Source organism: Magnolia sinica, chromosome 11, assembly GCF_029962835.1.
Source record: "Magnolia sinica isolate HGM2019 chromosome 11, MsV1, whole genome shotgun sequence".
Classification (NCBI taxonomy): Eukaryota; Viridiplantae; Streptophyta; class Magnoliopsida; order Magnoliales; family Magnoliaceae; genus Magnolia; species Magnolia sinica.
Window position 1 is genome coordinate 4,381,430 of NC_080583.1, and position 13,144 is coordinate 4,394,573.

Genomic DNA, 13,144 nt, shown 5'->3' on the forward strand with positions numbered 1-13,144 from the left:
CATGTTTGTATGATGAAATTGATTTTCAACCATGTGCAGTAAGCTTTCGGATCAAAGCGAAGCTGAGAATAGGGTGGTAGTTGATGGCAAATTGATAACCAGTAAAAGCACATCCATGGAGTTCTTTCTTGCAATTCTTGAGAAGCTATTTGGCTGCGAGAAGGCATTGAATCTTACGTCGATGAGAACTTTAAATAGATATATAACTATTATGTTGGTATTGTACTTTTGTGAATGGATTAAAATGAATGACTGTATTTGATTGAATGAATGAATGAATGATTTAACTATGAAGTATTTATCTATATTAGCTTATACGAGTTGATCTATCAAGGCATGTACTACAATGGTAAGAGATACCATTATTATATTGTATTAAATTTAAAAAAAGCAATAGCTACGGCTATTAACCATAGCCCTTTGTCTAAACACCGTAGTTGTCCCTAATTTCAGCCTATTGTTACAGTTCTCACTCTACTGTTAGCTACAGATATAATCCGTAGCTATATATACTTTAGAGCTACGGAAAGTGTTGCTAAGGATTTAATCCGTACCTATTGTTTCTATAACTACGGATTAAATCCGTAGCCATATCTTTAAGACCTATGGCTATGGCACCAATGGCTACGGTCGTGCTGCAGACTCTAACCGTAGCCATAGGCCTTTAGCTACGGCTTTTATTCGTAGCCTTTGCCTAGTTTTCTGGTAGTGCTTGCAACCCTTGCACGACTTGTTGATTCTCCCACTACACCACCTTGAAAGCCACAACTATTAAAGGATAATTCTTTAGAGCACCATTTATATAATTGTTGCTCGATTCATTGTTAAAAGCCATCGATTCGAGGAAAAGCCTTGATATGGTACCAAACAGATGTGAGGAAGAGCATGATGAGGATGATCGTTGTCTTCCTCAAACAATAAATAACTTGATTAATTCCACAAGGCCCCCTTGAATCCACAAGAGAAACATCTTGAATCCATGAGATAAATAAGAGAATTTGAGAAATTTTATTAAAAGCTATCAAAATAAATGAGTTTGCATCCTTTAAATAAAAAATTTTAAAAAAAAAAAGAAAAAAAAAGAAAAAAAAAAAGAGGTCAGATGTACGTGGATGAAGGGAAAATACAAATCTCAGCTTGATTAGAGCATTTTGCTATCCCAAGATTTTTTCAAAGTTATTTATCCAATTCCTATTCTTTTAAAAATACAAAAAAGAAGAAGAAGAAGAAGAAGAAGAAGAAGAAGAAGAAGCAATTAGAAGAGACCTAAACAAATAAGGGAAAAAGTTCTGAAAAATGCGAAAGTTTCTACCGTCCGTTGATTGGATCGTTGATCGATCAATCGGTCGATCGGAATGGCCTAAGGACCTAAAAAATGTTGTGAGTTCTGATCAGTCAATCGATCGATAGACTCGATAAGTTGGCTCGATTGATCGAACTATGCTAAATTTTGTTGATTTTCCCTTTGGGCTTCTTTTTATCCATTCGTGATAAGAATGTGCTTGATCCACGTCCTACATCAGCTATGGTCATAACCTAATTTTCTTAGTAGGTATATTGTCTTGCTCCTATCAATAAAAAATTATAGGTGAATTTTCAATGAAGCTGCAATAATGCGATTCTAAACGCATCTCAGAAGTTAGAAGTTAGCCAAACAATTCTTCAAAGTTAATTGGATGAACATGATTAGTTATGGAGGTGTGCTGGGTCAACTTGGCCCAAGCCATTGACTACAAGGATCGAATTCCATAATTGGTTGGACAAGTGCCTCAAGGACATTGGCGAGGCCCTTTATTTTATCAAGATATTCTCTAGTTGATGGACCTCATTTCTTGAGGTTATGAACCCATTGCTTTAATTGTAAGGTTCGCGATCTCTGGTGGATGAGACGAAGTTTTTCCAACCGTAGTAAAGTTTTTCCTACCGTAGCAAACCACACTTTAGAGAACTTGGAGAGTGAGGTAGAGTCATGTTCCATCCAATTTTCATAGTCAAGATTAACAGTTCATGTGAGTTCACCATTGTTATTTAGAACAAATTGATTTAGGTATAGTGTCGAACCATCATAAATTTGAGTAATTTATTTGTATACTGAATATGAAGAACTTACTCTTCTATGGTAAATAATTGTCTCGATCTAATTTAATCCAAACTAGGTTTGAAACAATTGAGACAAAAATCACCGTAAATGCAGCCATTCGTGAATTGAATATAACTAGTAAATATAAATGAGAGGTACAAAAGCAGGCCCTTGATAATCACACACTGGGAGCAAAAATGAGTCCCCAATATTTCAACACAATCTGAGTATGTGGCTGCGAAACCATTCCAATAATGGATCTCATGGATCCTTTGAAATTTTTAGAGTATTAATCTGGTTACAATAACCTTCAGATAAATTACAGATTTGAATTGAACTTTTTTTTTTTTAGCAAAATCTCTTAGATAATAGTTTAATCAGGAGTATGTAAACTGATTTGAATTGAACTTGAATTTGAAACTTTCATTGTTATCTCACTGACCAGTCAAAGGTAGTTGCAGTGGAGATGTGGATATGTTGTTAACAGAATGTAGGTGAATGCTCGAGTGATTCTGACCATTGCTGCTTCTTCTTTTTCTTTCTTTTTTTTAATGGGGACACGCCCCCTGTATCTTTGTTAATTAGAAATAAGGATGTAAAAACTGCAGTTTCAGGTGGGCTCCATAAGAACATTGGACCTCACCTATCATATTGTCTAATCGGCAAACGGAAAATAGAGGGGGAAAAGAGAGAGAGAGAGAGAGAGAGAGAGAGAGAGAGAGAGAGAGAGAAGAAGAAGAAGAAGAAGAAACAGGAGGCGACAGCCCTCCTCTAGAAGGCAATGCTTCGGTTCGGCTTATCCTGCTTTAAAAGGGATAAACTAACATGGCATCGACACTGAAGTAGGCCCAAAGAAATGCTTTGGGTGTCAAGACGGAAGAACATCTGAATTTCGCCAAACGCAGGGACCCACAACTTCCCCATATAAGCATCAATTGAAGCAACTCAGACAATTGTTGACCATTGCTACTGTTATGGAGTTTCTACTGTGATTTGGCACTGAGGTGCTTCTTAGGTTGTTGTTGTAGGAAATACAGATGGAAGAGACAGATTTAAGAAACTTCAATGAAATATTATTTACGCACACCTTTTTTTAATACATGAAAAACCACTTAAATAGACTCCATAGCTTGCATAACTGTTGAGGGTCAAATATTGCATATCAGACCCCATTTATTACCTGGATTTATGAGCATAACTCTGTTTAACGGCTTGGTTTAACTGTGTATGTGATGCAAGGTGTAATTACGAACTGAGACTAAGAAAGGGTGTTTAAAGCTGGGATTTAATGCTCTGATGACACCAAGGCAAGGGACGGACCCCAGGGGACCAAGATCATCGAATTTACACACCGAAGATCCGCGAAAATCGAGAAACTGAAGTTCAAGTGGCCCAAAATTGGTTCATAATGAAAGATCACAGGGTTCCCACTATCCGTTCAGGTCGAAACTTCATACATGCCCTGAGGGCCATAAATTAACCGTACAATTCGAATTTCATCCGTTCGATCCCTGTGGAAGTGACCCAACGGATAGATCAGCCCATAAACCATTACTTTTGGGCCCACCTGCTATTTGGATATTCTTAAAAATTGGTCTCAACGGGTTAAATGAGCTGACAATATGAATGGATGGAGCGGATTTCTTACATACATCAAGTGGGACCCACATGTATACTGAGTGTACATAAGGTGCACGTGCACCAGCCGTGCACCCTTACAGCCAAAGTCGGTCAGCTCACGCTGACCGACTACTTCTTCTCCAAATCCAAAAATGCAACAGCGTTTTCGCTGTCGTCCGCCGGTCCTTCTCAGTGGGGCCCACTCGACACCTGGAGTGATGATCTGAACCGTCCATTGTATCAAGAGGGTGGGCGTGAACATCGCCTAGGTGGCGTAATCTCGGAAGATAATGGAGAGTGGATTTCAGCTGTTAAAACGGATGATTAACGGTGGAACGAAAGAATCAGTGGGCCACACGAAATTCAATATGAAACCAGTCAATTCTTACTTGTTTTTCGCCAGCATTTCAGTAGACGGAGTGGATTTCATTGAAAACATCACTGCGGACACCACCGACCATCACAGCGCACGGGTACGCGATCTCTGTTTTGCAACAGAGGTTGCGGTCCTCTCTTGTGGGCCACCATCAGGGCCCATTGGCTTAATCAGGGCCGTCCATTAGGAGCCTAAGGGCCCTATAGTTCAAGCCTAGGTGTCCTTTTCTCTCCATGCGTGCGAGTATGCGTTAATCGTGATCAACAGAAGGATGGACGACGGAATGAATTCTTCCCTGAGCTGCATCGACAGACAGCCAAAACCGGTTGTCTACCTGAAAATTCCAAGGAGAAGTTGATGAATGGAGTGGATCTCCTGTCTGAGCTCTAGAATGGGCCCCGGAGAATTTCATCATAAGCAACTATCTCCTGCTGCAACAGGGAGTGCGTAAGAGCTTCTTACGCACTTCCAGCCACCGTCTCCTTTGAAGCTATAAAAAGAGAGAGAACTGACGGCTAGGGGGCATCGGGGATTGAGGGAGCTTGGGCTTGGGCAGACGGCTGGAGATCTGACAGGAGAGAGAGAAAGACAGGGAGAGAAGAAAGAAGGTTTTCTCTCTTGTTCTTTTCTTTTCCTTTTTATTTTTATTTTGCTGTTTTCTTCAGCCCATTCATGTGTAGCTAATCCTCTTAGCTAGGGCTAAGAGGTGAAGCCTGTAGCGAGATGGGAGACATTATTTCCTGCTTTTCATTTAAATTTATGAACTGAACTTGGTTTGAGTTGATTATTAAAAGAATATTTTCTCAGTCTTTAATGGTCTGTTGTGACTAAAATTACAATGGGTTTGCAATGGCTTTGAATATCTCTTTTTCTCTTTTGATGTTTATGACGTCAGGAGGCCCTGTTGTTCACCATCGTCTCCTGGGCATGGTTGGATGATAGTACTCTTCCTAACTTTCATGTACTTTTGATTGGTTGATAATTAGTTTAATCCTGTTATTTGCTTTGTCTCCTGGGCATGGTTAGATGATGGAATCCATTCTAATTCATATACCTTTCATCTCTTGAAAACCAGATCAAATAGGTTCAGTTTGATTTTCATAAATCTTAATGCAGGCATAAGATCTCCCTGATCCCTACAAGTGGATCCTCTGAATCCTTAGTTTCCCTTCCTCTGAATTTCTTAAAGTTTTAGATAATTATTCCATAATTATTCCTTAAATTCTATTTGGTTTAGATCACATCTTAGTCTAGTTCTAGTTCTACTTGGTTTCAGATAACGTACAGGTATCAGTCCCTGTGGATTCGACCTCGGTCTTACCGAGTTTATTACTACATCACAACCCTATACTTGGGGAGTGAACAAGTTTTTGGCGCCGTTGCCGGGGACTGATGGTTACGATTCTCTGAAATTAATTGGTTTTAGGATTAGTTTAAGATTAGGATTTTACTAACCTTAGTTCTATTTATTTATTTTTATTTAAGTTCAAAACTAACTTGTTTCCTGTTTCATAGGATCTTGACATAAGTTTCTCAATTGGTAATTCCTTCCTAATCTCTCTACTTTTTCCTATTTTTTTAGAATTAAGGTTTAGATTTTAGAAAATTTCTAATTCTAGTATCCTCCCTTCTGTAGGAAATAGTTTATTTTTAGGAATTAGGTTATTTTTTTCCCTTTTTTTAGAAATTAACTTTCTGTTTTTTAGTAACTTTCTAATTTTAACTCTTTTAAAATCTAATTTGGTTCCTAAATTATTTTTAGAATTTTTGTTTAGAAACTAACCTTCCTATTTTGTAGGCCTTTAAGATAGAAATTTCTAATTCGGTAAGCTCCTTCCCTACTTTCTATTTTTCAAATTTTCTTTTAGTAATCTACTTTCTAGTTTAGGACTCTCTTAATTTATTTTAGAAATCTTCACTTTCTTTTAGGAATTCTTTCTTTTAGAAGCTAGTTCACTTCTATCTTTCTTTTAAAGAATTGTTCTTCTCTTTTTAGAATCTAACTTATTTTATTTTATTTTGCAGGTTTTTAACTCAGGACTCCAATTTGGTAATTTCTTTCCAACTCTCTTTTTCTTGCTAGATTTTCTTTTCCTTTCTTAGGGTTAGGTTTTTAATTAAGGGCTGCAAGTGTTTTCATGCCCAAGTGGGCCCGTGACGACACTCGACGTCTCTTGACTGAAGGAGGATTGGTTGAGGGGTTGACTATCCATCGCAGGACTAGACACCGCTCGAAATCCCCTGAGTTAACTGAGGTTATGGCTGAAGACCAACCTCCTCCACTTCCACCCAGGGTGGAGGATACCCAAGATGAAAATGAGGTGCAACAGGCACCCCCGCCTCGTACTTTATGAGATTATCTGCAACCGGCGGGAGTGAGTATGCCCTCATGCATGATTTTTCCTGAAAACAGGGGATAAATGGACATCAAGCCAGGAGTTATCCAACTCCTTCCCAAATTCCATGGACTTGAATCAGAAAGTCCATATTTACATTTGAAAGAGTTCGATAAGATTATAGCTACATTATGTTTTCCTAATGTATCTGAGGATACAATTAGGCTGAAACTCTTTCCTTTTTCCTTAAAAGAGAAAGCTAAGACGTGGTTACATTCACTGCGTCCTAGATCCATTGGCACATGGAACGATATGCAGAGGGAATTCATAAAAAAATTCTTCCCACATCATAAAACGATTACCCTCAGAAAAGCAATCATGAACTTTGCTCAAAAGGAAGATGAAACATTCTTCCAATGTTGGGAAAGGTTCAAAGATTTGGTCAGTTCATGCCCACAATACGGATTTGAAACGTGGCGCATTACAAATTTTTTCTACGATAGACTGACATCTTCCATACGCCAAATGGTCGAGACAATGTGTAATGGAGAATTCATTAATAAAGATGTTGACGAGGTATGGGATTACCTCGATAGTCTCGCTGAAAAAACACAATCATGGGACTATTACCCAATGGCGAACACCACGTCTAGGCCGACTCAATTAAAGGAGAAAGGTGGATTATATCTCTTGAAAGCAGAGGATGATCTCAAGTGTAAAGTGACTACGCTCATAAGGAAAGTTGAGGCCATGGAAGGAAAGAAGGATAAGGTCAATGAAATTGTTTGCGGCATCTGTGATTGCAACATTCACACAACTGAAAACTGTCCTACAATACCTGCCTTTTGAGGAGTGTTGAATGAACAAGCCAATGCCGTAAATAATTATCAAAGACCTTTTACTGGACCTAACTCCAACACATACAATCCTAGCTGGAAAAATCATCCAAACTTCAGTTGGAGAAATGGACAAACGGCGACTCCTCCAGGTTTCTTCAATCAAAATCCAAAACCTCAAGAGGAACTGATTCAAAATCCCATACAAGAGCTGGCTCAGGCAATGCGAGGAATCACAGATTTTATGCAAAAGATAGATTCTCGTATGACGGTTATAGAAAAGGGGATGCTTCCTGCACAACCTCTCCCCAATCCTAAACTGCAGTACGAGAATAATGATCCCAGCTCTTCAAATCAGATGGGGCATGCTAAATCCATCACCACTCTTAGGAGTGGGAAGATCATTGATAAAACTCTTCCGGTTAGGCCCGAAAAGCCTCAAGAACCAAAAGAGGACAACAATGATGGATCCAGTGATGCCCCACAAAAAGTAGAACCGGAACTTCTAGAGAAGCCAGTTGCTCCATTCCCCCAACGGTTGGTTTCACCAAAACCTCTCTCTAACTCTCAGGATATCCTAGAGGTGTTGAAACAGGTGAAAGTCAACATTCCTCTACTTGATGTCGTTAAACAGATACCTTCATATGCCAAATTCCTAAAAGACTTATGCACGACCAAGCGACGGAAAATTATTCAAAAGAAAATCTTCTTGACTGAGAAAGTGAGTGCCATCCTGAAGCAAGACGTGTCGCAGAAATTCAAGGATCCCGGTAGCCCAACCATATCATGTGTAATCGGGAACCATCGAATTGATCACGCACTTCTTGACTTAGGAGCGAGCGTCAATCTGATTCCCTACTCGGTATACAAACAGTTAGGTTTGGGTGAATTAAAACCCACCCTAACCACACTACAACTTGCTGATCGCTCTGTTCGTGTACCAAGAGGGATAATTGAGGATGTGTTGGTCCAAGTTGATAGATTTTACTACCCTGTAGACTTTATCATCCTGGACACCGAACCCATCAATAACATGAGCACTTAGATTCTCGTCATTCTTGGTCGCCCATTCCTTGCCATGTCAAATGCAATTATCAATTGCAGGAATGGTATCATGATTGTCTTTTGGAAATTTGACATTGGAGTCAAACATTTTTTTCAATAACGGCAGCAACTCAGAGGATGATGACGATTTCCACGACATTAACATGATTGACTCTTTCGTGGAAGATACGACACCTCTGACCTTATCCTCCGACCATCTAGAGACGTGCCTGGCCCACTCCCATGATTTTGATGATGACATGATTAAGGAGACGTGCGCCTTGCTTGATACTGCACCGGTACTTGAAGTTAACTGATGGAGGCCACAATTTGAAGAATTACCACAAACTGATGTAGTACCTCTACCGTCTAACCTCAAGCCGCCGAAGCTTGACCTAAAACCTTTGCCCTCTGATTTGAAATATGCATATTTGGGTCAAGATGAGACATACCCGGTGGTGATCTCTACCCACCTGGAGAAAGAACAGGAGAGTATGCTTATATCTACTCTCATTGAGCATAAAGGAGCCCTGGGATGGACGATAGCGGACCTCAAAGGAATCGATCCCTCGATTTGTACTCACCACATATATCTTGAGGATAATGCAAAAACCGCTCGGCAACCACAACGTAGACTAAATCCAAACATGAAGGAAGTGGTTAAAGCCGAGGTTCTTAAACTACTGGACGTGGGTATTATATACCCTATATCTGATAGTCAATGGGTGGTCCAACTCAAGTGGTCCCTAAAAAGTCTGGAATCACCATCGTAGCCAATGCTAATAATGAACTCGTGCCAATTAGAGTCACTACTGGTTGGAGAATGTGCATTGACTACAGGAAGTTGAATACTGTCACGAGGAAAGACCACTTTCCTTTACCATTCATTGATCAGATCCTTGAAAGGTTAGCTGGTCATTCCTATTATAGTTTTCTTGACGGGTATTCGGGCTACAACCAGATAGAGATAGCCCCTGAAGACCAGGAAAAGACCACATTTACATGTCCCTACGGCACCTTTGCTTACCGAAGGATGCCATTCGGACTATGTAATGCCCCTGCCACCTTTCAGCGATGTATGCTTAGTATATTTTCTGATATGGTAGGGCAATATCTAGAGGTCTTCATGGACGATTTCTCTGTTTACGGTCCATCTTTCAGCAAGTGCTTGGAAAGTCTTAAATATGTGTTGAAAAGATGTGAAGAGAAGAACTTGGTACTTAATTGGGAGAAGTGCCATTTCATGGTTCAGAAGGGAATTATCTTTGGGCATATCATCTCGTCCAAAGGAATCGAGGTAGATAAGGCAAAAATCGATCTTATCTCTAACCTATCTCCACCCAAGAACATCAGAGACGTGCGATCCTTCTTAGGACACGCAGGATTTTACAGGCGATTCATAAAGGACTTTAGTCTCCTCTCTCGTCCTTTATGTAATCTTCTTCAAAAGGACGCTCCGTACGAGTGGACTGAGCAATGCCAGGAAGCTTTCACCAAGCTTAAGGGCACGTTAACCACTGCACCTATCATGCAGCCACCCGACTGGAGCTTTCCTTTTGAGCTTATGTGCGACGCTTCTGATTATGCTCTTGGGGCGGTCCTAGGCCAGAGAAAAGATAAGAGGCCCTACGTCATTCATTACGCAAGTAGAACTTTAAATTCTGCCCAGGTGAACTACTCGACTACGAAAAAGGAACTCTTAGTCGTAGTATTCGCCCTGGACAAATTTAGGTCCTACTTGATCGGATCCAAGATCATTATCTACACAGATCATGCGGCACTTAAGTATCTTCTTTCTAAGAATGATTCTAAACCCCGTTTGATACGATAGATCCTTCTACTCCAAGAATTTGATTTGGAAATTAAAGATAAAAAGGGAGTAGAGAACGTAGTGGCCGATCACCTTTCTCGCCTTAATACATCTGATTCCCTTGAGGCGACTCATATCAACGACATGTTCCCTGATGAACAACTGTTCCGAGTCTCTCATTCACCTTAGTTCGCTGATATTGCTAATTATCTTGCTACAGGTGCCATACCGACACAGTGGACTGCGCAAGATAAGAAGAAATTCTTCACCGAGGTGCGCAACTTTTTCTGGGATGATCTTTACTTATTTAAATATTGCCCAGACCAAATTCTAAGGAGATGTGTACCAGACGATGAACATCAGAGCGTCATCTCCTTCTGTCACTCAGAGGCCTGTGGTGGTCACTTTTCTGTTAAAAAGACCATGGCCAAGATTCTGCAGTGTGGCTTTTACTGGCCCACTATGTTTAGGGACACTCATGAGTCTTGCAAAGCTTGTGAGGGTTGCCAGAAATTGGGAGCATTGTCCCGTCGAAATATGATGCCTTTGAATCCCATCCTTATCATTGAAGCATTTGATTGCTAGGGCATCGATTTCATGGGACCATTCCCCCAATCATTTGGAAATCTGTATATTTTGCTCGCCGTGGACTATGTCACTAAATGGGTTGAAGCGATTCCGTGTCGAACTAATGACCATCGCACGGTCATTAAATTCCTAAAAGAAAACATCCTTTCTCGATTCGGAACGCCTCGAGCCATCATTAGTGATAGGGGCTCACACTTTTGTAATAGATCATTTGAGAGCTTAATGAAGAAATACGGTATCTCTCATAAGGTGAGTACCCTATACCATCCACAGACAAGTGGACAAGCTGAGATTTCCAATAGGGAGATTAAACACATTTTGGAGAAAATGGTTAACCCTGATCGTAAGGATTGGTCAATCCGATTGACCGATGCCTTATGGGCATACCGTACTGCCTTTAAAACCCCTATTGGAATGTCTCCCTTTAGACTTGTCTATGGGAAAGCTTGTCACTTGCCTGTGGAGCTAGAACATAAAGCGTACTGGGCGATCAAAAATCTTAATTTCAATCTGGACAACGCTGGCTCGCTACGCAAACTTCAATTGAATGAACTGGAGGAAATCCGGAATGATGCATACGATAATTCGAGAATTTACAAGGACAAGATGAAAGCATTTCATGACCAACACATTTTGCAAAAATCATTCACGCCTGGTCAGAAGGTCCTTTTGTACAATTCTCGATTACATCTCTTTCCGGGTAAGCTTCGATCTCGTTGGACCGGCCCTTACATTGTTGTTACTGCATATCCTTATGAGGCCGTCGAGATAAGAGACCCCGACAATGACAAGGAGTTTAAAGTAAATGGACATCGCTTAAAGCCATTTGTCGAAAAATTTGATTCAGAGGACATGTCCATGCCTCTGACTGATCCTGTTTACCAGGACTGATCTCCTAGTCTGATGGAGGTATAGGTAGGTTTATCGCTTTCTTAGGACTAGGGTAGTCTGCTTTATTTGTCTGGCTGAAGACGTTAAACTTAGCACTCCTGGGAGGCAACCCAGCTTTTCATTCCATTTAATTTTCCTAGTTAGTTAGTTCAATGTTTGTGGGTAACATTACTGCAAACCCTCACGAGACTACAACTCGTCCACTAGGGGCAACCTAGGGGTTTAAAGGCTTGTTGCATGCGCTAAATGCAATCGAGAGCACCTGCGAAAGTGGTATAGATAGGATTTTATTTTATTTTATTTTATTTGTTAGTTTTGTGTTGCTCTCTCTCTCGTGCTGATTGGATTCCATGCTGCCTGCACTTGGAATGTCTCTCACGATTCATCATCCAGGTACTATCTTTCCATCACTCCACATTTACTTTTGTTGTCCCATGTGCATTCCATACTCATATCTTTTACATTGAGGACAATGTAGCTTTTAGGTTGGGGGTGGGAGATTAGGTTACCTAATCAATGTTTTCTTCGTCTTGAGCAAAAATTGTGAAAATTTTTAAATTTTTTCTGGACTTTCTGGTGAATTCGAAGTGATTTGACGACCATCTTTGATTTAGAATTACAAGATATGGAATGTTGGTGATTTACTACTCTTGGATTCAGTTGCTCGTTAGATTTCACAGTTAAGTTTGAATTATTAATCCATGATTAGAAGTTGTAAACATTGATTGAGTCATGATTTCCCATGTCACATCTCGCTTACACATTAAGATTGCAGTTTGAAACTGAAGGGTTAATTTGGTAATCACTGAGCATGAAAGAAACCAGCCTAAAAGATTTGGCCATCAGGGTATAAAAAAAAAAAAAAAGAGAATTACACCATGGGTTTGCTCCCTATAGGTGTGGATTCGATTTTACATGATTAACAGTTGGAAAGAGTTGGGCGACTAGTTTCACCATAGGTTTGCTCCCTATATGTGAAAATTTGATTCCCATCTTGAAAAAAAAAAAAACTAGAAAATGAAAGAATGATCTGTAAGGCAAAGCTCTGGTTTAGGTGATGGTAGTTATGAATTTTTTGATTGATTACCAATGATATCATGAAATTGACAATTTGATCTCTTAATGAAGATGGGTCGGGATTACACTTTACATCTGTGGAACTCAATGTTTAGGATTGTTCTAATTGATGGATTAATACTTTGAACTTGTTGTGAAGTTTTCCGTGCGCTTGAGTTCAGGAGAAAGTAATGCCCAACATTCATGAATCTTAAACTTCTAGTATCTGGATTGTTCCCCAAAATCATTCGAGTTTTTAAAATTATGATATAATTCTCAATTTATTTTTCGCATACTTTGCTCAGGACTAGCAAAATGCTGGTTGGAGGTTGTGTTGAGGGTCAAATATTGCATATCAGACTCCATTTATTACCTGGATTTATGAGCATAACTCTGTTTAACGGCTTGGTTTAACTGTGTATGTGATGCAAGGTGTAATTACGAACTGAGACTAAGAAAGGGTGTTTAAAGCTGGGATTTAATGCTCTGATGACACCAAGGCAAGGG

General features: G+C 39.9%; 1 non-coding gene across 1 annotated transcript; it reads right to left on the reverse strand.

The window, feature by feature from the left end:
- Positions 1-6,772: 6,772 nt before the first annotated feature.
- Positions 6,773-6,879, reverse strand: LOC131219662 (small nucleolar RNA R71). Its single transcript, XR_009158309.1, has one exon. It is a non-coding gene; the product is annotated as a small nucleolar RNA R71 (small nucleolar RNA).
- Positions 6,880-13,144: the final 6,265 nt, after the last annotated feature.